Source organism: Triturus cristatus, chromosome 2_1, assembly GCF_964204655.1.
Source record: "Triturus cristatus chromosome 2_1, aTriCri1.1, whole genome shotgun sequence".
NCBI classification, from domain to species: Eukaryota; Metazoa; Chordata; class Amphibia; order Caudata; family Salamandridae; genus Triturus; species Triturus cristatus.
This window is the reverse complement of record NC_140581.1, coordinates 602,139,302-602,163,945: the sequence shown is the minus strand read 5'-3', so window position 1 is coordinate 602,163,945 and position 24,644 is coordinate 602,139,302. Positions and strand designations below refer to the sequence as shown.

The 24,644-nt window shown below is 43.3% G+C and overlaps 1 protein-coding gene across 3 annotated transcripts in view; it reads left to right on the top strand.

Annotated features, from left to right (window-relative positions):
- LOC146865673 (endoplasmic reticulum aminopeptidase 1-like) overlaps positions 1–24,644 on the top strand; it is a 529,832-nt gene that overhangs the window by 286,979 nt on the left and 218,209 nt on the right. The window lies entirely within an intron of this gene.

Here is a 24,644-nt window from a genome sequence, read left to right as displayed (position 1 = left end):
AACTGACTCCGAAAGTGTTAAATGAGGCAGACACTGTCAAAAGCTGGGGGATTTCAATCACGACTGTAAGGAGCACAGTTTACCCATATTTACTCGAAACTCTCAAGCCTAAGCTTACTCAGTCCTGCCTGAGAAACATACTGAGCAAATCTCTAGGGCCTAATAGGAAAAGCTCATAGAATACGCTTTGAAGCCAAGTCCACCCGCTAGCGCCAAAACAGACTGGGGCTGGCTATTGAATGCTTTGAATATAACCAGAGGATTACAATGACAAGAAGCAAACAAAGGCCCCCAGACAGATACAATATTGAGTGTGTGCTCCTGGAATATCAGTGAACTTGCCAGCAAGTTGAGTGATCTGGAGATTCTTCTCTACTTGCGCTTGGTCCAAGTAGTGTTACTACAGGAGACATGGACGCAGACCTCCGTGCTACTGTAGGGTTTTTTCTACTTCTTCATTCCTGTGATAAAGGCTCACAAGCATGGGCACTGTAAGGAGGGGCTTGCAATCTATGTATCAGCAGCTAATGCTATAGAAGGAAAATCATGGGATGCAGTGATGATTGATGACCTGCAATCTGTAGAAATGGTTCTGAACTCACTTGAAGACATTACCAAAACTATGACGACAGTGAATGTATATATCCACCCAAGCAATTAAGCAATGACAGAGCTTGCAGTTAAAATAACAGATTTGATCATGAGGCTAAAAAGGGAGCGAGTTGACACTGAAATCATAGTCGCTGGAGATTTTAACATGTCGCTCTGAGCTCAACTCCCAAGAATGACATTTTGGAGGCACAAGACTCATACTGTGCTATACCACACCAAGAAAAAACGTACCGGAACAAAAAAGAAAAAAGAGTAGTTGCAGCTTTACAATTTAGAGCATTTTGGACTTCGAGTTTCATGTTAACCTTGTCCCAGACATACTGCTACCAATCTCATATAATTCCAAAACAAGCATATCTTACTGACTATACCCTGCTGAGTCTCCCCTTATGGCAGTTTGCATTCTCTTATGGATATGGCGAGAAATCGGAAAGCGAACATCTTCCACAGGAGATATCCCTGTCAATTGCCTTCGGAGAACCAGTGATCTCTGCTGATCAGGGAATCTCATGCTATACAATTTATAACAAGTGCATTAGATGAATGGCCACCTCCCGACAACAACTTGCCCATGGCACCATGCAAACATTGGAAGCCACGAAGGCAGAAGGACGAAGTCCTCTGAGCAGCTGGGAAACATTCACCACAACGTTGTCTGGTTGATATGCCAAACCAGTCTTGGCCCAAAGGAAAAATACCGACCACAAGGTCCTTCACCAACATGTCTGGGAAGGGAACTGCTCCATCAAGGTGATTAAAAGGCAAATAAACCAGCTCTGGAGGGCCCTCGGGAGGGTACCGACTGACAGAGAGCTTTGTCAGGAGCTCAGGGAACCCAAGGAAGCTTTAAAAAGATCAAAATGGGACCTCCTGGAGGCTGCAGGGACTCCTTCTGGGCAAAATTGCAGTGTGATATCAGGAGAAAAAATCTGGCTAGATTGTGGCAGATGGTGAATGACATCAATAGCTCCCTCCCATGCGTGGCTAATTCAAACATTTCACAGTCTGCCTGAGTGCATTTCTTGTCAGGACATTTTAACTCTGTGGTCCCTGCTTAGCATAAGAGACACTTTCCTGGGAGCAGAATGTTGCAACCTAAACACATGGGTGATGTACAGCAATCCCATCCTGATGCTGATTAAGAGTCCGCTAGGACCAGCTGGGAGGTCTCGGATTGTATTGCGGCCAACAGCCCTGCAGGCACCAGTTCTGTCAGTCCACTCAGGTTCTGATGAAATATCGCAACCAAGCACTGCCCAGCAACCCCTCTGATTTTAGTGACTTCAATCTTTAAATTAGCACAAGAGCCATCAAGAATCAAATTTCTCAGGGGCGCCGAGATCTGAATGGGATCCCTTCAGTTATCTATATGGAAGAGCCCAACTACTGGGCAGAACAATTATCTCCATTATTTAACTTTGCCACAGCCTGGACTTGCACTCCCACCTTATTGTATGGCTCAATCATCTGGCTGATCTCTAAAGGGGGCGATAAAATAAACTCAGAGACCTATCACCTAGTGGCCCTAAAAGACAACAAGGCTAAATCCTTTCCAGTAACACTTTTAGAAAAAATACAACATAACACCAAACGAAACCGGCGTCAGTAAGCATGTAAAGACAACAACTAAAATCATGGCTCTCTTTCCTAAACGACCTTTCAATAATAAACAACTACCCAGTGTACCTATGTTTCATAGATTACAAATCTGCTTCCAGCAGGGTTGACCGGGGTACGCTGTGGAAAAAACTGGCAAAATGGGGCCATACAATTGCTGCACACCACCTGTGGATTTACGTCAAGCTGGGGTTAGCTCCTATCTGTCCAGGGCCATTCCAACAATGCAAGGTTTAAAGCGGGGCTGTGTGTTTGCTCCAGTTCTGTGCAACTTGTTCTTTGTGGATCTCCCACCGGACTTAAGCAGTGTCAACTGCCATGCACCGAAACTATATTATAAAAGCAATGGGGTGACCCTGTGTCCCTCAGAACCTGGGTAGAATTATTACAAAAAACAATGGTTCTGTCGGGTATTAAATAAAACAATCGCTTTGTTATACAAATAAATCAAGAGATGACCACACAAACTAAGAGTACAAATCACACTGATGCTGGATTTGGAGGGTGTGATGTCGTTTTTTATATAAATTTCAGCATTTATATAGGAACCCCCATATTACTTGTAACGCAAGGTTACCAATGAAATAAACTTTAACGTGAAGTAGTGAATCAGTGACAAGGTGACAAGAGTGACAATTATGTGCACAATATTTACAAAATGCAAAAGAAACATTCTATGTACATCATATACGAAGGAAACATTCTATGTACATCATACGTTTGAATAGAAATAGAAGGCAAGCGATAATGACTCACGCTGCAGCAGCTCCTCTCACAGTCAGACTGTGAGAGGAGCTGCTGCAGCGTGAGTTTGAATACCAGACGTATCCCACTAATCGGACGCGGTTCGCCCGCCTAGAGACCACATTAGATGAGGCACTCTTCCTTTTGAAACGCATTAAACGGATTACCAGGCCATCCTACACCATTTGCTAGGTTGCCATGACCTTCTTAATGTCCTGATGAAGACCCTGCATGACGATTTAATTTCGCATAATCTGGGTTGAAACGTCGACGATAAAGTGCTAGGACCAGTTCAAGACCTGTCTTTCGAATACAATTTGATTCACTCATGAAACAGCGTCATTGTTTTCCCTAATACTGGCCCTCCTGTATATGATGTACATAGAATGTTTCCTTCGTATATGATGTACATAGAATGTTTCTTTTGCATTTTGTAAATATTGTGCACATAATTGTCACTCTTGTCACCTTGTCACTGATTCACTACTTCACGTTAAAGTTTATTTCATTGGTAACCTTGCGTTACAAGTAATATGGGGGTTCCTATATAAATGCTGAAATTTATATAAAAAACGACATCACACCCTCCAAATCCAGCATCAGTGTGATTTGTACTCTTAGTTTGTGTGGTCATCTCTTGATTTATTTGTATAACAAAGCGATTGTTTTATTTAATACCCGACAGAACCATTGTTTTTTGTAATGCACCGAAACTGGGCAGCCTCCAGCTCTCAAACGTACTCTACGCTGAGGATTTAATACTAGTCTGCAGAATGAAGGTGGGGCTTCAAAGACGTCTAGGTGCCGCTTCGGCCTATCAATATGAAAAACAGTAAAACATTAACAATTCAAAGAAAAGTATTGAAAAAACACACTTGGTTTCTGGTTAGAGATAAGATACAGCCAGTAAATGACTTGAAATAACTTGGTATGTTATTCATTGCCAACGGAACGTTCACTGACCAACTGGATGAAATTAAAAGGATAGGCAACACACTGTCCGTTGGTCTAGGGTCCCTCTACAGGAAGTTGAAGGGACCAAAATTAACTCCTGTACTACAAGCTACTCAAGCCAAGGTTCTCCCTACATTGACCTATGGGAGCAAGTCCCTGTGGGGGCAGGGACAGCGCCATTCTAAACAACACAGTAGTGAAAATCTGTAGGTCCATCTTGCATCTGCCAGCATACACGCCACCTGCTCATATCCGCTGGAGTTTGGCCTACTGAAGTAACTTTATTCATGGCAAGCAGCATTCATGAATTGCTGTTATGGCCTAAAACTTGCATTGGAGGGCTCCCTGGGGCATCACCTGTAGCTGGAAATACAGGTCAGGGCACGCTCTCCTGCACTACCCTTAGCCTCTCATCTACGTGGGCCTTACCTCTAAGCCATTCACATTGTTAAAAAATAACACAATCCTACACCTAAGCATTGTCAATTTTAGAGGATAAAGCCGGCCTGGCAAGGCGCATTCAAGGCTAGATGACTCTTGGCAACTACTCCAAGGTAAAACCTCAAAGCTACTTAAGAGTATCTTATAGAAACTAGATTAAGGAAAAGTTCCTAAAATACAGGCTAGGGGTACTGCTTGTTTTAAAACATTATCCTCCAGTGAAAATAACTAAAGGCCAAGCAATGTACAGGCTATGTGACCTAGGTCCTAAGGACATTCTTCACACGTTGAGTCTTACTATATCTACTCTGAAAGACTGTCATGCACTCCTGTGCAGTAAACTGAATGAGAGAGGTACAGGGACATGAAGAGAGGTGGTGGTACCCTGCTTCAATCTATGTGATCCTCAACTGAACTGTGCGATGGTGAAATTCCTCCAGAGGGTTGAAAAAAGGGTTCTGGCCAAGGACCATGACTAAGCTACCAAGAACTGGATGTGACTAACTCAGAGATCTATTTTTGTAGCTGTATGACTCGAAACTTTAACACATTAAATCATACCGGCAAGCTACAGGCCTCACATCATAGCATCCTACAATGGCAGATTGGGTGCAGCCAGTGGATAGCTGATAGAGCACAGCCAGAGAACTGTAGACAACATGTCTCAGCTGGAAACCCAAGGGACATTGGTACCCTAGAAGCACATGTGCATGCTATGGGTTCAATTTTACTGGAAATGTTCTGGACCGTTGAATTGGGCGGGTAGCAGAACTATCACCACCTCATTACCTGAGGCATAAACACCTTAACAATCAATTATTCTGGATAGCACAGGGCAGTCCAACCACAAGGATTAGAAAAAGGTTAATCACCGAATATACCCGAGCTCTAACTTTAAGACTTCTGAGGGGAAGAGCGGATGGGTTGTAAGAGCACTAGCACTTTACCAACTGAGGCAAAAGCACGGTAAAAGTTAGAAGACATGGGCAGCACTGTGCAGCTTAGAGATTAATTTTAAGGAATGGCAGGAGGTGGTATACCAAGCAAATCTGTACTCATCATCTCAGAGGCAAAACTGTCCAGGCATTAAGAGCGCCAGCATTTTTCCAGCCGATGCACAAACACCTTAAAGTTAGTTAATTTGGTTATCGCAGGGCAGCTTAAATACTAGTCATTAGGAGCAGAAACAGGTTAAGGACCTGACGTAACCGTATCTTACCTCTCCTGAGAGCAAGGCCAGATGGTCTGCAAGAGCACTAGCACTTTACTCACCTAAGGCACAAGCACTTTAAGTTCTGATACAGTCAGTACTAGGTAGCGTTGTACAAGGCATGAGAAGTGTTAGATACTCAGTCATACTAGCACTTCACTTCCTTGGATTGCAAAACTAGGTAGGCAGTAAAAGCACCAGCCAAAGCTCATGCATCCTAACTTAGTGTTTTTGGGATAGCACCGGGTAGCTTAAAGAACAGCTTAAGGAATAGCAATTGGTGGGAGTTTAGGCATAGCAGCACTTTATCTTAGGGGCACCTATAGTTGTATTCTTCTGCCGCCATCTGATTGGCAGCATAAACCTTCCACTCTGCCAAAAGGAAAGTATCAGGTGGGCGTCCAGACATAAAGGTACTCTTTTTCTGAGACCTGCTCAATGAATAATTCTTTTTTTTAGTATCTCCATTTTCTTGCTACAGTGACCACCCACTCACTTCAGTAGGCTTCTAAATTGAGGTTACCTGTTGGGTCAACATTTCACCACAAGATATATCTTGCATTGTGTTGTATCAAGAAAAGATGCATATGTTACAATGCCATTGATGAATTAAGTACAACATATATATCATGACAATATGCTTGCACTGCAACACATTTGCAAGTAAAGGCAATAATTAGACAACCATATCTCACCTCCACCGAAGTACCAACCCAAATCCTACCGCCACGCTAGTCCGGCTTCCAAGGGGCATGGAACTTGTTAGCGGAGTGTGAAGTGTCCCACCATATTATTGTCCAAAGTAATCGGTGACAAATGTACACCACAAATGCGAAGGGGACTGTCAAATGCCAGAACATAAGGGTTGAAAGATCCGCAATGGTTTGTCAGGTATCAGAGTCCTCTGCTTGTGACTTGAACTGTTCTAGCAAAGTGTCCCATATCTTAGCTACAGGACACTTGCGTAACCCTCGGTACTCCTCACTGCACAGCGGCGAGCTTTAAGTAAACCCCCACTGACTAATCTCTTTGTGCCAGCTCAGTACAGTAGGAAGTATTGGGGATTTACAGCGATGCGTTATTTGCTGTTGGCAAAGAGGAGAGCCAAGTCAACGAAACGAGAATCCACTGTGGACGTTTCAGGTCTGGGATATATGCCCAGTAAGCATTGTTACACGGTGTCCCAGTGTGTGTTTTCCATTAAGTTTCTGAGCGAGTCTCTCACCCCCTTTCAGTAAGATGACAGAGCGGGCATGTCCACACCATATGGAGGAGGTCAGTGTCATCAGTGCGACATCTAGGGCAAATGGATACTACTGTGGGAAAACCTTTGTGTAGTTTGGAAGGTGTCAAGTATTCTCTGTGTGATAACGTGAACTTCATAAACTTGAATTGTGTGTTGCAGAGTATCTTGCTTGGATATTCCAGAAGGACCTGCCATTCCTTATCGTGATATGGGCGATCTAAGTTTGCCTTCCAACAATCTCAGAACAATGTCAGTGATACAAATAGGTGGGATCGTATGCCTCTTTAAAGCCACTCAACTGTCTACCTGTGGCCATTTTTTAGGTTGCCTGTACCAGTGCATGTGTGGTAGGTTTCACCCCCATTGGCAGCGAGTGCCGACGCACTTAACGAAGGGTGATGGCATGCGTAAGAAACAGGGCTCTGGGAAAGTCATGAGAGTGTATAAAGTCCCGCTGAGAAAGCAATTGCCCGTTCTTGGAAGAGGTCACCAATGGTAGAGACACCAACCGCCTCCGAAGTTAATAGTTTAGTGGTTGTAAGAGCACCCGTCGGGGTGTGTAAGCCGTACATTGGAATGTGCGTGGCATAAGGAGTTGTGGTGCGCATGATACGAAGTGTAGTGTTCCAATATGTAATAGCATTATGAAGGGGTAGAGTCATTTTGTTTGGGGTCGGGTCATTACCTCCAGGGTAAAAGTAGTGTGTATAGACTTCCAGTGCGTAATTTAGAGAGTGTATAACCTATTTCTTGCAAATGTAAGCCTGATATCAAATATGAAAGCCACTGCAATTGGACCACAAGGCAATAAGAATGAAAACCGGATGCGCCCAGCCCTCTGTGTTCTGTAGGCAGCTGTAACTTGAGGAGACCAATCAGGCGCCGGCCTGAGCCTCATGTTAGGTCTATTAATAAGGAATCCAAAGTCTTAAAGACAGGCTGTCGAACGCTTGTTGGTAGGTTTACAAAATACTATAACAATTTAAAGAGCATCACCATTTTGATAAGGGCCAAGCGGCCTGGTACTGAAAGAGGTAGGGTGACCCAAAATGTCACCTGTTCTCCGAGCACAGAGATAGCTTTGAGTAGGTTCACCTCAAGCAGATCCATATGTGATATATAAACCTGGATACCTACATATCTAAATGTGCTTTGGGCTACGGGGATTGAGTGTGTGCCCAGAAAAATGTTATTGCGGGCATAGTGGCTCTGGAATGAGAATGTATGTGATTTGGCATGATTAACTCGTTGTCCAGAAAAGTCCCTGAACGTTTGAAGCATAGTGGAGATAGGTGTGAGTTTAATTCCCAGGTCTCTGATGTATATAGTCATGTCATCCGCGTATAATGAAACTGCATGGGACTGGAGCTTGCATGTAATTTACCAGCCTCCCGTCTTCTGATGAATCTTCTGGGCCAGTGGTTCCTTCGCAAGCCCAGACATTAAAGGCGACAGCGGGCATCCCTGACACGTGCCACGTGATAATAGGGTATTGTGTGGAGATGTGCATGAACGTTTTAGCCAGGACTGTTAGGTTCACATAGAGTACCTTGACTCAGTTAATTAATGAAGGTGGTGGGAATGTTGAAAGGCATATATGTATTAACTTGGCTCAAAACAGAATTGGCTGGCTTTCCTCAGTTTTAATGTTGGAATTGAAGTGCAGATTATTTTAGGTGTTGTAATGTGTGCATGTATTACAATGGTTTTAGTTAATCAAGCAGTACATTTAATATCTATTTCTTAAGTTTAATGAGCATTTTTATTTTCCACATAATTCACCCTAGGGAGATCACTGCCAAAATGGCAGAGAAGTCTGCCCATGTGTAAAAAGTTAGTAGTTTCAACTTTGCTTTATTAACTTAATTTGAATTAAATTAATTTGTATATATTACATTATATTAGAACATTTTTTTCTTTTTCAATATAGGAAATTTGATCTTAAGTAAAATGTTAGCATTTTCTTATGTAAATGTATGTATTAAAAAATTAAAACTGCAGTGTAGAATTAACTTGAATTAATTATTTTTTTAAATCAATTTACATAAAATTTTTAATTAAAGAAAGTTAATACAATTTAAATGAATTGTTTATATAATTTTAAAATGTCAAAATAAAGTAATTTAGTTTGACATAGTTTGCTACAGGGTTGTATGTTGAATCCTGCATCCATTACTTTCTATACGAGGCTGTTGCAGTGCCAGTGTTTGACCATGTGTGGTGCAGGACTTACTCCTTCTGTTCTGTTTATCTGTAATACTTAACTGTTAAAAATGTAGATCCACCCGGTGTTTCAGGGGGTAGAGACTTCTAAGACCACATTTTGTGGTAAATTTACATTCAGTAAGGATTGGATAGGCAAAAGTAGTAAGAGTTCATTTACACGTATTGATTTACTCACTTGTAAATTCAGCTTTGTGAATAGGCCCCAAATTGTTTGTTCCATGTCTGCTGTAAGACATCAGTTATATATTCTTCTATTCATTCAATGTATATGTATTATGACCCGTGCTCCAGATGTGAATTTCAGAGTACTAAATATTGTTTAATGATGTGCCCTCATATTTTCATTAGTAGTCCTAAACTGTAGCGTCAGACCATGTATACAGTTGGATTACACAATTAACAAACAGTTTTAAACGAAACATCACAACATCAATAGATCCAGGTACAGTTTCACCACATAATACTACAGGCATTCTCCCATGCTCACTTTGCAGTAACACCATCAGTTTAATCACTTTTTCTATATAAATATTACATGTATTGCTATTTAAGCCTCTATAGTCTGAATATATAAAAATCCAACTCATACTGATTTCTTCAGTAATATTAATTCTAGTAAGGGATGCAGTTAAGCAGCTGTGTTATTCAGCTATTTTAGCCTTTGAGTGGCATCTTGTTTTCTACTGAAGTAGGACAAAAAGTTTCCAGACATAAGATTATGAGCAAATATTTAACAACATTTCAGTTTCAAATGTAAACCTTTCTCCTTGCCGTAGCTCAGGTATTAAAGCAGGTGACTTAATAAGTGTTCTACAACTTGCAACAGAAAATAAATGCCCAGGTTTTCTATATTATAAAGAGTCACACCTATAACTTAGATTGTAAATGAATTCCAATTGTATGCCCTGCGAATGTAAAGACTTAGTATATACTAATGTAAAGATGTATCAGTTTATTTTATCTGCATTCCTCTGTTGATGCATCTCATGAGCTCAGTTGGTGTTCCGGTAAAATTTGGTTATTAGTTGCAAGGTATTTGATAAGTTGACCAGGGAGGCTTGCTTGTTGTTAATTCATCCATAGACTTCCTGCTCAGGATCTTGGGTGGGGATATAAACACAAGGATCTTGAGTAGAAATTCAGTGGATTAGTAAATGACAACAGAGCTTTTGAACATTCTTGACCGTTGTTTTTCCCCAGACACCTTGTGTAACATGGTACAAAGCCTCTTGATGATCCGATCCTCAAACAAACTCACCTTCTCTCCCTGAAAGGAATCTTTACCACATATTATTGACCTGAGAAACATCAAGAATCTAGGTTTATTAATGTACTGTGACTGTTTGTTTCCATTAATGTACGTTTATGTAAAGTGCTCTGATACCCCGCAGATCATGTAAGCGGTATATAAAACTCCTAAATAAATTAATATAAATTGAGGAGGCCTGACTAATCTAGGACTGATAGTATTAAATAGTTACTATGTTGATGACCACCCATCATATAACATCATTATTCGAAGCTCTGTCAGCTACCCAATTGACTGCCAAATATATATATCTAGTATATGGTTGTAGCATGCGTTGCTGTGGAGACATAAGCTCTGCGTACTTTCCTGCCACCTAGTGTTAGGCTTGGATGTTTTTCAAGTTGTTCTTCTTTGAAGATGTGTTCTGAGTCACAAGATAGTGTGATTCCTCCATTAGCTAACACATGAGCATCAACTTCATGGTAGATTGTTTTTTTCTGCCATCAGGTTTGGACATGTACCAACGGGGCTCTGTGTTCGGTGCTCGTAGGGCTTTCCTTCAAGCCTACTTCATCGCTATATAACTCCGGTATCAATTGAAAACCTTCCACGCGATGACCATACTGCTTTTCTGTGCAAAACAGTGTAACCATGCCAGAATTCTTTGAGTTGCAGTAGGGGCTTCTGCCCTCTTTGGGGTGGTGTCCCGCACCCGGTAGTTTTAATCGAAAATGTAACCCTCCTTTTATCCATGGGCATCTTTCACCTGATTCCCTAGTTGTGCATACTTGCGCGCCATTGCCAGGGTCACAGGAGACGCTCGACCTACTGATAAAGAGAGCAAAAAGAGGAAAGAGAGTAGCCGAACAGGCAGCTACACACAGAGGATTGCCAACCTAATCAGTTTTCGCTCCCAGTTCGAAAAAGCACATTGGAAGGAGATGCAAGAGCGGCAAGCATTTCCCTGAGGGATTCAGGCAGAGAGTGAAGTAGTTTGTATCAGAAGGGAAGACAATTTGAAACGCCAGTATCTACTGGGACCTAAATGCTGCTGCATCGCTACCAAAGAGTGACTATCACTCCCCCTTTACCATATGACACCTGTCGGGAAAAGGCTTCAAGAGTTCCTACCCCGCTGGCAAGAAATCACATCAGATAAGTGTGTGCTAGGTATAGTTCAGTTTGGCTACCAGTGTCGAACTGGGTTAAAAGGCACGGGCACAAAAATAAAAAGTGGCCCATGTTTGCAAATTGGGGCAGTTTTAAACTTGTAAAGACACACACTAAAAGTACTTTGAAAGGTCTAGAAGACTGCATGGATTTGTGGTAGCTACAGGCATTTTTTCTTTAATACAGGTGAAACCAACGGTAAATACTGACCCAGCAGACCATAGATATGGCACAAATAGCCAAAGAAATGGCCCACACTATGAACTGTTAAATACTGACCCAGCAGACCATACAAAAAGGACAAAAATAGCCAAATAAATTGCCCACACTATATGCTGTTAGACTGGCCCATCAAGCACTGCCTGATTGCTCTGACAGCTACTGCCTAGAACATTTCACAACGCCACCCAACATCTCTTTTGCACCCCCCCCATCAGAAAGTACTATATCCGCAAAAAACAGATCCGTCTGTTATAAGGAGAGGTCCAACTGCTCCTCCAAATGGGCACCATCGAGCCAGTGCCTGCCGATTAACTGGGCATGGGGGTTTATTCACTATATGTCACAATCCCCAGAAAGGATTGACCTCTCTGACCTATTCTGGACCTCAGTACCTTCAACAATTATGATGTCTCCGAAGATTTTAACATGGTGGCATTACAAAATGTCATACCTCTATTCCAGGAAGACAATTACATGGTGGTGTTAGACCTCAGAAAGGCCTACGGGATGGACTATCCCCGTCCATCCCATCCACCGGCACTATCTGCATTTCATGGTAAGTGGCCTGCATTATCATATCAAAGTATTCTCCTTTGGAGTCACTACTGCCCCAAGGGTCTTCACCAACTGCCTTCCAGTGGTGGCTGCCCACTTAAGGAGAGGGGACACCTGTGTGTTCCCCCTATCACAACCTTTGGCTGATCAAGAGTGTAAGCAGCCAGCAGTGCCTACAGTGCATGCAGACAACCATCTCAATTTCGCAGATTTAGGTTCACCATAAACCCTGCCTAGTTCCACTTCCAACCACTAAAGATCCAACCCTTCTTCAGGGCAATTCTAAATTCAGTTATCGGCAAAGCCTACACAATACCTCAAAGGGTCTCAGCCTTTGGACAGCTTTAACCTCTTTTTCAGCCACACAGTCGCCTCACAGTAAGAACTGTAATGCGCCTCTTGGCATGATCGCCTTGTGAATTGCTATTGTACCCCAAACCTAGCTACACATGCACCTGGTGCTACAGTGCCTCTTGGCACAATGGTCACAAGCGGAGGGTAAGATAAAAGATATAGGGTCAAATGTATCAAGAATTGCTTTTTGCGATTCTCAAATAGCGAATTTTACCGATTTGCTATTTAAGAATCGCAAAATGGAATGTATGCAGGATTTGCAAAAGAATTGTGATTCCTACATATTCCTTAATAGCGAATCGCAAATTGCGATTTGCTATTAAGGAATACCTTCCCATTCATTCCTATGGGCCGCTAAAACATTTGCAATTACCAAATTAGTAATCGCAAATTGCGAATGCAATTACAAGGGTGATAGGGGCCAAAAGGCCACCCTGATGCACCCCCAAAAAAGTTAAGTGTGCACATGTGGCGCACATACATGCCCTAAGGATGTGTGTGTGCCACATGACACTTAGAACAAGCATTTGCAATGCAATAGGTCTTGCATTTATGCAAGTTTGAGCTATTTGTATTGTAAATGACAATGCTTTTTATTTATGTTTTGGTTTCTAAAACATAAATAAAAGTCATTGTAATTTACGATGCCAATAGGTTAAAACTCGTGTAAAAGCGAGAATTTTGCATTGCAATTTGCTGTTTTACACTGTGCAAACTGGACCCGAAGCAATTGGTGCACTGAACATGAGCACCAGTTACATTACACAAGGACACATTCATTTATTTGGTAGGCATGGAGAAATTAAGTGATTTGCCCCGAATCACAGGATGTGGAGTCTACTCTCCAAAGTCTGCATTTACGACATGTATGCAAAGTAGAATAATCCGATGAGGTTGCAGAGCAGGGAGGCGCCATAGCGGACGACCAAGTACAGAGAGATGACAGCGATGATGGCTGCGGAGAAGAAAGGGGTTGATGTACAATGGTTATTTAGTTTTGTTTCTCAATTGAAGAATTGGGGGAATGGGGCTGTCACCGAAATTGGCACGTGCAGCACATGAGTCGTGTTCTAGACTGCAGCAGTACTTGTGCCCACCGTTCTCACCTTTGGCCAGATGGTTTCATGCAAAGTTTACCACCGTATCGGGCAGCTCCTATAGTGCTTCACAGCCTTTCCCATGGCGCTTCCCCTCTCTGCCTCCCACACTACTCCAGGGCTAGGCCTGTACGAGGCAGTGCTGCCAGGCGCCCTCTCCTGTGTGCACCCAGGCTGGCCCTCTATGCGCGCACAGTGTTGTGTTACGGGGAGAGGCATGAAGGCCTGGAGACTCGGACACAGACAGGTGCGGGTCGGCTATGTGCTGACAAGCAGGTATGGGCGGACTGCACAAAGTAAAGTCCCCCATTCATTTCTGCCTGGCAAATCAGTGATTCTGATAGAAGTCTGGTGCGCCAGTAGTAACTTGAATTTTATTGATATTTTAACTGTATGTTACTTAACACTATGTGCAGTATGTGTATGCATCAAGTGATTTTTTTCTTTGCTTGCACTTTTATGGCATATTGCTGAAATACAGTATCGAAATTGAAACTGGAAATAAATAATACATTAAACCTGCATATAAAGCAAACCGGGTCATTTCTCTGTGGGAAAACTAATGACCAGGATGAATTTAATGCAGTGCTCGGCAGAGGCCAACAGAGGTCGCTACTTTCAACAACTGGTATCGTCGCTGAGGGACCGTAAAGCATGGTTAGATGCAACCTCCCTGCTCTTGCGGATTCTGCCTAGCAGCGAGCAGTCATTAAGGATCGGGTTTCTTGTAGCATGAAGCCGCCAGTCACTGCTGGACTTTGTTAACTATTGTCAGTCCTACTAAGATACACAGAAGTAGACGCTGAACAATATTTACCGACTTTTAGCACTTAGAAAAACTACATTTCGGCCAATCGTCTGGTCGGAAACTTAAATCTAACATTCAGCCTTATTTCCGTATTTGCATTTTGCTAGATATCCGGGTCTAGGCAGCTGCTTGAGCCCACGAACTGCCAGGGTGCGAGCCCGTACGTTCCTGGTGCTGCACCGCAAAGAACGTCGGCTGTCTCCCCCGTCCCGGCGTGAGATGACAACACCTACTGCAATTAAAGAGCACTGGAGTAAGAACAAGGGTGAAGAGCTAAGCGAAGCATCTTGATTGGTCGGTGGCATTGGGGTGCCAAATAGAGTGCTGGTTGAGGAGAGCTGTTTTACAAACTCTTGGCCAATGTTATTGCCTTTTACTTTGACCTGAAATGTCCTGCCTGCAGCAGCGAGGGAGAGATTAGCTTGAATGCTATGCAGCGCTTACCTTCTGTGACGGGTGAGGGTAGGAAAGGGTGATCCAGATACAGGCAGAAAGGAGCGAGTGAGGCAGGGTGCAGTGACTGACAATCAACTTATAGTCTGCCCATATACCATCTGTAGGCCCCGGCCAAAGTGACAAGGAGAAATGCGCCAGTAAGCTTTCTACATTGATGTAAAAAATACTGCATTTTAAGACCTCTTAAGAGGTAAAAAACAAGCGCTCGCCAGGCAGCTGCTGTTTATTTTTGCATCGCGCTTTCAGGCGCCTTGTCTCCTTTTGAGTCGGCCCATCCAGGCTGGCACTCACGGCGTGTTTATCTAACACGCCTCCTAAAGATAAGAAATTGCTTTGCAACAGCCGCAAAGCAGATGAGCCAGTCCGGATGGGCCGGACCAAAAGGCGAAAGGGCGGCAACCGAAAACCCTCCTTTTCAATGTGAAGCCAGCGTTTAACATAAACGCTGATGCTACCCAATGAAAATGAGTGGCGGGGCTTCAAGTCCTCTTCTCCAAACTGCCTTTATGACTATAGCTCTCGCAGGCGAGGAGCGAATGCGCGCTCCAACGCCAGGCGAGACCTAAAACTGCTAAAATGTTCATTTTTCTAGGAATTAGCAAATTACCACTAACTTGAAGTTGGTGGTAATTTGCGATTCCTAAATGCAAATTCACATTTTGCGAATGCTACATAAATTGCATTTAGAGAATCGCAAATTGTGATTCCCTAATTGCATTCGCAATTTAGGTAATTGGAAAAAATTGCAATTACCCATATTGCGAATGCCAAGAGTTTAATACATTGCAAAAGGCATTTTTGAGTTTGCAAACAGGCTGATTCTGCGCCCATTGTTCTCTTCAGTGGTGAAACAGCAGCACCTTATTGCAGGGCACACCTTTCCTAGACCCCAGAGCACTGTGGGTGGGGAGCTCACCTGAAGCTTCTAGCAATCAGCCTCACCCTCAAAGACTTCCTACAGATTATTCAAGGCAAAGATGTCCTTATCTGGACAGACAGTATGATTGCCATTTACTATCTTCAGAAGCAGCATGGCAGTCGCTCACTATTCCTTTTCCTGCAGGCTCAGTCAATCTGGAATTGACATTATCCTGTAAGCATCTGTTCATAGTGTATAGTGCTGTAGATTCTCATTTGCCAACCCACCTTCCTAGACTCGTGTGGTGTTGATCATGGATCTCTTTTTTACTCAAATCATAATCTTTTTGTGAAAATACGCATGCATCATTTACTGTTCACTCACAACTTCATCCTACTCTCAGCTGTACAATTTAGCATGAATCGATGCCAATGCTCCTTGCCAGCAAAGGAAGGAGTCACTGTACCTTGTGACTTGAAGACAGAAAAACTTGTAAATGTCCAAGCTCCAACATTAGATAGCAGGAGAGTATGCAGAGCATGTGAAACAGACTTACATAGCACAAACAGATGCTTACCTGTTATTATATATATCACCTACTGGCAGTCACTACTTAAAAGTTTTAGGTAGGGCCTAGTTTCCTTAAGAACAGTTTTAGATTTGGCTATTACTTTGGCGCCTTTTGATGAAACTTAACGAAATGTTCAAAATTAGTATGACTGTTGGTTCAGCTGCTGTGTTGAAAGTTTTGGGATGATTTGTCCGGGGGGGGGGGGGGTGAGGGGGGGCAAAACACATTTTCCCCATGCAATTTCCCATAGGGATTTTAGATACGACTACAGTCCAAACCGCTGAACGGAATTACACAAAATTTGGCAGAAAGGTAGCTCTTGGTCCAGAAAGCAACCTTTGTTTAAAAATTGTTTTAAATCCGTTCAGTGGTTTGGGGTATATTAAAGAAAAAACGAATTTATGTATAGAGGGATGTGAAGGCTCTGCGAACTCACCCGATCTCGTGTAGAGATCTGATTCGCTGCCAACACTTCAACCAGGAAGTATTGGCAGGCATCATGGGACTCTTCTTCAGCCAAGTCCCAGAAAAAAACCTTAAAAAACCGAAAAGGGGACAGGGTAGGAATAGCCTGACCTCGTAAACCTGTGCCTGTAGTCCCACTTGGACCCGCCCAGACAAAAAAGCATTTTTAAAAAAAAATTATTCAGCTGGAAATGTCGTTGTATCAGCAAATCCCATGAGAAAAAAAAACACTGCGGCTCCCAGCTTGTTTTGAAATTAGCCCCCAGGTGGGCCAACGCCTAGGGGCATTTATTTAAAAAAATGGGGGCTTACAGGGCCCCAGTCCCAAGGCTCTTGGTGCCTCTGGGACCCCCACCTCCGTGGGGCCTTATGTTTCATAATGGAGGGTGGGCGTGGGGACTCCCCTCCTGGGCTTCCAAGAAACCCTGGGACAAGCACCTCTCTGAGGCATAGAAAATATATGCAGCCCCACTTCCAGGCGGCCCGTGCACAGATAAGGAGAGGTGCCCGCTCCTGGACCCATTAATGGCCCTGGGGACCGCCACCCAGGACATAGCTGTGTGCTTTGACTTGGTGGGAGATGTGATGGCTCCCGCCAAGTCAGAGCAAATACTAACTCTGCTCCCAGCAAGCAGGAGCTATCAGACCATTGTCAAGTGGGCAGGGAAACAGATTAAATGATTGCTCCCACACACAGGAAGCTGCATGTTTAGCAACTCCCTGTGTGAGAGAGTTATGCCGGCTTTCACTTGAGGTGGGGAGCCAGCAGGGATCGTGGGGCCAATCAGGCTCCCCCGACAGTCCCCAACACTTCTGACTGGGTGCAATAGGTGGACTCCAGGGCACCCAGCATTTCAAGACTGGGCCTCACGGAATGTCCGCGGGCCGAAATGGGCCTGAAGGGTGAGCCACGTGGCCTCCCCTCCTCCATTGACTTGTAGCCGGGCCCCAGGGGATGGGGTTCCCAGGGCTGATATCAGCCTGAAGAGGACGCATCAAGAAACAGTTAAATTGCCAAAATGCACAAAAGGTCACTGGAGACATAGCCTCATGGTTCACTACACAGATGCACTGTAGAATATGCACTGGAAATGTACCCAACGAGGTAGCAGTTACTAATTAACCAGAAGACAGTTCTCCACTTGAGTAAATATTTTGTGCAAAACTGTGTACTGTTGTTGGATAAAGGGGCAGGTATGGTTCCATTGAGGCCCAGTTACTTACATAGCAACTGACAAACCCACACAGACTTTTATACACCCACTCACACACTGTTATACGACATTTATATATGTTATACGACATTTATATAGCGCACGGCTACTCCGACAGAGTGTCCCGGCGCTTTTCACTTGCAGCACATCGAGAAAACATAACAACATACAAGCAGAACAAAAGAGAGACTAAGAAAGAGGAAAGAACAAAACCTACAAATTAAAAAGCCAGGTCTTCAGGCCCTTCCTGAACAAAAGCAAACTAGACATGCTGCGGAGACCCAAAGGCAACAGGTTCCAAAGCAGGGGGGCTTTTAAGCTGAAAGAGCGCCCCCCCGTACGAGCTTTCCTTACCCGAGGTACCGAGGCCAGGTAGAGAGCTTCTGATCGTAAGGAACGAGCTGGGCGATAAAAAGTCAGCCTCCGCTGCAAATACTTTGCCCCTGTGCCAAACAAAGCTTTATGCATCAGGGTCAGAGTCTTAAACATAATCCGTTTCCGGACAGGCAGCCAGTGCAATGCCTGCAGCAGCCCGGAAGCCCCCACTCGCCTGTGGAGTCCAAAGATGGCGCGAGCCGCAGCATTCTGCACCACCTGCAGGCGCTGGACCAAATAGTCCGGCAATCCCAAAAAAAGGGCATTGGCGTAATCCAATCGTGAACCTATAAGAGCCTGGACAGTGATCCGTCTATGCTCCTCGGAAAGCAAAGGTAGAAATTTGCGGAGCATTTTCAGAAAGCCAAAGCAGGTGCCAACCAAACCAAGGATGTGTGATCTTAGCGTAAGCTTGTTGTCCAGCTTAACTCCCAGGTTTTTGGCAACCAACGAAGACTGAGCCGGAGGACACATGTCCATAGGCCACCAGGCCTGCCATTCAGGGTCAACGGTACATCCAAAGAACAGGACCTCCGACTTGCTGGAGTTGGCCTTCAGACCGTTCCACTGGAACCAGTCAAAGACCATCCCCAGACAACCCCGAATACCCTCTCCGTCAAATGCCTGATCTTTCCCGCAAGTGAAGAGCAATTGGGTATCATCTGCATACGAAACAATCTGGGCCCCAAAGTCCTCCACCAATGCCGCAAGAGGGGCCATGAAGATATTAAAAAGAGTCGGGCTCAATACTGATCCCTGAGGGACTCCGACACCCAATGGCGGCATTTCTGCGGAGCTTTGGGAAACCCAGACCGTTTGACGGCGGCCCTCAAGAAAGGATGTAAACCATTTGAGCACCGCCCCCCTCAGGCCGATGTCATAAAGCCTAGCAAGAAGCGCCTCATGGGGGACGGTGTCGAAGGCCGCCGACAGGTCGAGCATGACAAGCATGGCCCTACCGCCTGCATCCAACGTTTCACGGATAACCTCCGTGACCTCCAGCAAGGCCGTCTCAGTACTTAGACTGGGCCGGAACCCGGATTGTGATGGATGCAGGAGATGGTTGGTTTCTAGGAAACCAGACAGGATGCCATGCACATGCTTCTCCGTGATCTTCGCCAGAGCCGGGAGAAGGGAAATTGGCCTATAATTGGCCAACTCATCGGCGTCCAGTCCAGGCTTCTTCAGGAGGGGGATCACCATAGCCCTCTTCCAGGCACATGGGACCCTGCCCTCCCTCAAGGAGGCATTAGGCACTCAGGCACTCAGGCACTCACACACCCACTGGCAGACCCACTCAGACACTGATACACCCACTCACAGTCCCACTCGGACACTCTCACAGCCACTCACAGAGCCATTCAGACATGCATGCACCCACTTACAGACCCACTCAGACATATACACCCACTCAGACACTCATGCATCCACTTCCAGGATCACTCATGGTATAGCTTAGTATATATTTTTAAGTCTCAGAAACATTTACGAAACACTCACTGGATGATGTCATTAGTGATGTTACTGACCATGTCATGAGTGATGTAATATGTGAGGTCATAATCAGAATCAGTGCATTGCGGGGAGTTGATTTATAGTTAGCTCAAGTAAACATAATTGCTGAATTTCTTTGGTTTTGTACAATTGAAATCTGAGCCTAACTTTTCTCAGTGAATATAAATATATACATATATATATTCACTGAAAAAATCATAGGTTTCAGACACGTTATAGTTAGGAATTAGCATTTAAAAAACCTTTGAAATTCACTGAAAAAACCATAAGTTTTAGGGAAAGTTATAGTTAGTTGGATATTTCACTCGTACAAAACCCGTGAAATTCCCCCGTTATAGTTAGTTCAGCTAACTATAACTCGTGCCCCCGCAATGCACTGCTGATGACGTCACATATTACATCACTCATGACATGGTCAGTGACATCACTGATGACATATCAAATGACATCACTGATGACATCACTGATGACATCATCCATTTGATAATTTCATGCATCTTCTCACTCCCTAATATAACTTTTGATACACCCATTCTAAATTACAGACTGCCATAGACACTCCAAGACCAATAACTAGATACCCACTCACTGATTCTTATGTCTACACACACATCCACTCACTCACCCGTACAGTTACTCATACTTACGGTCACTCAGTACAGGACTATCATATGCACTCATACACCTATATAGACACTCACACACCGCCACTCATCCATAGAGGTACTCACACACCTAGTCAGTGATGTAAAAAATTAATCACACTCCCATTTACTCACCTATACAGTTATACACACACCAGCTCACTTACTCATTCAAATACTAGCACATACTTACGCTCGTATACAATCAATGATCCAAGCACAAACTCATCCATACAGCCACTCTCACAATCACACACTCTCAGTTATAGCCATTTATATACTCCAACACACATGTGTACTTACTCACACATATATAACTGAGATATATATTCACTCACTAACACACCCATAAACACACTCACCCACCCATACAGTCCATCACAGATGCACTCTTGAAACCATGCACCCAGTTAATCACCCACTCACACATCTAGGACAGAGTCACACACACCCCACGCACACAAACACTCAGTCGACCATACAGCTACTCAGACAACCAATCAATACCCCATATAGACACTCATGTAGCTATTCGCAAACCCATTCAGCCGCTTACACACCAACAGACAGACGGATACAGACATTCACACAGTTTAGTCACTAACCCATGCATTCAGTAAGATAAGTTTAATCACTCACTTATATAGTCAGTCACGCACCTACAAAATCATTCATTCAGATACTTATACACCCACTCCTTCTTCAATACGCCTTTCCCTATATATATTAAACATATTTAAACTTTACAGTCACTGGATTATGTCACCAGTGATGTCATTTGAGATGTCATCATTGATGTCATCAGTGATGTCACTGACCATGTCATGAGTGATGTAATATGTGACGTCATCAGCAGTGCATTGCGGGGGCGTGAGTTATAGTTAGCTGAACTAGCTATAACGGGGGAATTTCACGGGTTTTGTATGGGTGAAATGTCCAACAAACTATAACTTTCCCTAAAACCTATGTTTTTTTCAGTGAATTTCTAAGGTTTTTTAAATGCTAATTCCGAACCATAACGTGTCTGAAACCTACGGTTTTTTCAGTGAATTTCAAAAGTTTTTTTAAATGCTAATTTTTTATTATAAAAGTAGTTATACCTATGTTTTTTGTACACTATTTGAAGATTTTTTTAAACTGTTAATTTGTCTATATATTATTTATTAAACAATATTATATACTTTTCTGAAAATTGTTTAAATTTTTTCTTTTTTTTAACTAAAACTGATATATACTGTAATTATTTATTTATTATTTTTTAATTTTAATATATTTATATTTTCTTTAAAAAAAAAAAAAAGAAATTTGGGAGTCGCGCACCCTAAGCGCACCTAACGCGATGGGTGTGCGTATTACAGCCACCATATTGGAAAAGTTGTGAAGGATCCCCGTATGGTGTGCGACGGGTGCGTGTTTTCCAGTTAGGTGATATACGTATAATATTACGTGTTGTGCGCGATGGGTATGCGACTGATACGCGACTCCTGCTCCCGCTAATTCACGACACATGCGCATTACGGTACTTGATTCTTGCGCGGTGGCGGGCCCCGCGTGACTTCATATGTGGGGCGCACTGGGTGCGTGACTCCCACAAAAAAATGTATGTTGTAAAATGATATATATGTGTCTTTAATATTCATATTAGGGCTAGAGATTATCTAAGGTATTCATAAAAATAATATATTTCTATTTGTAATAAAATTATATTATTTTTAAATATATTTTCGCGGAGTCGCGTCGGGTGCGTTCTTCATGAGCGCAGGGTGCGCGACACCCATGTGACCTTAAAAAAAAAGATTTGATTGGTTCATAACATTTCCCATTGTAACTATTGAAGGACCCCACCCATTTCAATCATTCTTCTTTGAGCATCTTTGGAGAGTGATCTCTGTGCGTTGAAGAACCCTTTTTTCTCCATTTATTTGGGTGTTTTTTAAAAAAAAAGAAGAACATGGCTTCAGGACAGCAGCAAGAGAAGGAAGAACATTCTTCAGAAGAAGAATTTTTGCCGGAGCCTGAACGTCCCAAAAGGCCCGAATCAGTGGTGTGGAAATTCTTTACCTTTCCACCAGGGCAGAAGAAGGTGAATGCCACAAAGGTCACCTGCCGGATTTGTGAGAGAGTACTCTCTAGAGGCAGTAGTGAGAAGAAGTCTTCCTGTGGTACTGCTTTGATGTATAAACATCCGAAGACCATCCATCTGGTGAATCTGGCTCGGGAGGAGTGTAGACGAGCAGAAAGGATCCCTCCAGCTGCAGTTCCAAGTACTTCTGGGACTTCAACCTCTACATCTGCACCTGACATATGCCCTGAGTTTACTTTCCTAGAGCAGCACTGCGTAAAGTGCAAAAAACTCATTTGTTTTGGGGAGCAGTCTGTAGAAGCAGTTTGTGCTGCGCAACGGAACCATCGGTGCTAGTTTTTTGTTTGCTTTGTTTTTTAGGAATGCTAAATAATTCCTGTTTCTGTTTTTTCGTTCTTTTTTTTTTTTTTTGTAAAAACACCAAAGAAAATATAAAATCGTTCAGAAAAAAAAAAAATAATAATTAGAAGAAAAAAAAGAAAGAACTATATTTGTATGATAATGTGTGAAAGTTTGGTTGAATATATGTGTAGAGTATGAATGACTGAAAGAATTTATTAGTAGTGTATGGTGAATTTATAAGTGAAGGTTTATGAGGAAGTACTGCAGCGTTACAGTGCAAGCTCTTTAGCTGCACCGCGCTGCAGCACTTCCGAAGCACAGGGATGTGACATATTTACATAAATATGTCACAACTCTGTGCTTCTTCCTGCACTGGCGCATAAACAGCTGCCAAGTGCTACTACAGGCATGCATAGTGTCTGGATACTTACACTGCTGATAGTTGACTGTAGGGAGACTTTTTAAGTGCTTCTGTGTCGGCACAGAGATTAGATAAGGACATCCTTCTGACAGTATGATTGCTGGAGTAGACAGAGACTGTCAATCTAATTGGGGCACTGCATGAATTCTACCTGGGTTATAGCAAGGGTGTATCAACACTCCACTAGGGGTTAGAGGCCTGCATAGATTGTGCACATTTGATTGTAGCACTGCGTGTATTAATATCTGAGTCATTCTACAAGTGCATGTATAGTGGCTGGATACTTACACTGCTGGTAGTTGACTGCAGGGAGACTTTATAAGTGCTTCTTTGTTGGCACAGAGATTACATAAGGACATCCTTCTGACAGTATGATTGCAGGACTGGACAGAGACTGACAATCTAATTGGGACACTGCATGAATAATACCTGGCTTATACAAAGGGTGAATCATTGTTCTGCTGAGGGTTAGGGGCCTGCATACATTGCGCACATTTCACTGTAGCACTATGTGTCTTAATGCCTAAGGCATTCTACAGGTGTATATATACTGAGTAGATAATGAGAGTGCTGTTAGTTGACAGTAAGTTGAGTTTTTCAGTGCTTATGTGTTGGCACAGAGATTAGATAAGGACATCCTTCTGACAGTATGATTGCAGGAGTAGACAGAGACTGACAATCTAATTGGGGCACTACATGAATACTACCAGGCTTATAGCAAGGGTGAATCAGTACTCTGCTGGGGGTTAGAGGCCTGGATAGATTGTGCACATTTGATTGTAGCCATGTGTGTCTTAATACCGGAGTCATTCTACAAATGCATGCATAGTGGCTGGATACTTACACTGCTGGTAGTTGACTGCAGGGACAGTTTATAAAGGCTTCTGTGTTGGCACAGAGATTAGATAAGGACATCTTTCTGACAGCATGATTGCAGGAGTGGTGGACAGAGCCTGACAATCTAATTGGGGCAGTGCATGAATACTACCTGGCTTATAGCAAGGGTGAATCAGTACTCTGCTGGGGGTTAGGGGCCTGCATACATTCCGCACGTTTCACTGTAGCACTATGTGTCTTAATGCCTAAGGCATTCTACAGGTGTATAGATACTGAGTAGATAATGAGTGCTGATAGTTGAAAGGAAGGTGAGTTTTTAAGTGCTTCTGTTTTGACATAGATTTTGGATAAAGGCAT